Here is a 960-nt window from a genome sequence, read left to right as displayed (position 1 = left end):
TTCGCGGGGTTGTGCATGCGGTCGCGCTGCGCGCTCCCGGGGCTTCGCGGGGTTTAGCATAAGGTCGCGCTTCGCGCTTCCTTGTTTACGGTCGCGCTTCGCTTGTGCATGGGGTCGCGCTTCGCGCTCCCTTGTTTACGGTCGCGCTGCGCGCTCCCGAGGCTTCGCGGGATGTGCATGGGGTCCCGCTTCGCGCTCCCTTGTTTACGGTCGCGCTGCGCGCTCCCGGGGCTTCGCGGGATGTGCATGGGGTCGCGCTTCGCGCTCCCGGGGGCTTCGCGGGGTTGTGCAGGAGGTCGCGCTTCGCGCTCCCTGATTTACGGTCGCGCTGCGCGCTCCCGGGGCTTTGAGAAGTTGTGCATGGGGTCGCGCTTCGCGCTCCCTTGTTTACGGTCGCGCTGCGCGCTCCCGGGGTTTCGCGGGGTGAGCATGAGGTCGCGCTTCGCGCTCCCTTGGCTTCGCCCCTGAAAACTAATATCGTCCCTGAGTCTTGTTTCAAAGAAATGAAAACTAAAAGCGAGAGAAAATATTAAACGTAGGAAAAGTTTTGCTGGCCTCAAAGCGTGTTCCCCGTGTATTTCTTATGGGGAGACTAAAAAAACGTCATTATCTCGGGAACGGTTTGGAATTTCGGGATTTTCCGATTTTTCCCAGTACCTACAAAAAATTAGGAATCCAATGGTGAAAACCGCATCTTCCTAGCTCATCTAGAAGTGGGTTAGAATTAGTATGAGTGAGTGAGTGAGTGAATCAGTCAGTCAGTCAGTCAGTCAGTTACACAAGGGGCTGTATATATTTAGGACTATGTTGAAAATAATATCCCCTTCTCTTTTTGAGGAGAAAAATTATGGAAATAAAAGATACACAGACGTATTTGAAATCATCACTTGTCAGTTTCTCAGACTCAATTCTTTGAGAACAGCACTGTATATTTAATTCCTATCGTACTTAGGCTAACAT

The 960-nt window shown here is 52.4% G+C and overlaps 1 long non-coding RNA gene across 1 annotated transcript; it reads left to right on the top strand.

Moving 5' to 3' along the window:
• The first annotated feature begins 96 nt into the window (after positions 1 to 96).
• On the top strand, positions 97 to 504 carry LOC113466971. Its single transcript, XR_003391202.1, has 2 exons — positions 97 to 182; positions 435 to 504. It is a non-coding gene; the product is annotated as an uncharacterized LOC113466971 (long non-coding RNA).
• The last annotated feature ends 456 nt before the right edge of the window (positions 505 to 960 follow it).

Source organism: Diaphorina citri, unplaced genomic scaffold (genome assembly GCF_000475195.1).
Source record: "Diaphorina citri unplaced genomic scaffold, Diaci psyllid genome assembly version 1.1 scaffold374, whole genome shotgun sequence".
Lineage (NCBI taxonomy): Eukaryota > Metazoa > Arthropoda > Insecta > Hemiptera > Psyllidae > Diaphorina > Diaphorina citri.
The sequence above is the reverse complement of the archived record's forward strand: the minus strand, read 5'-3'. Positions and strand labels throughout refer to the sequence as shown.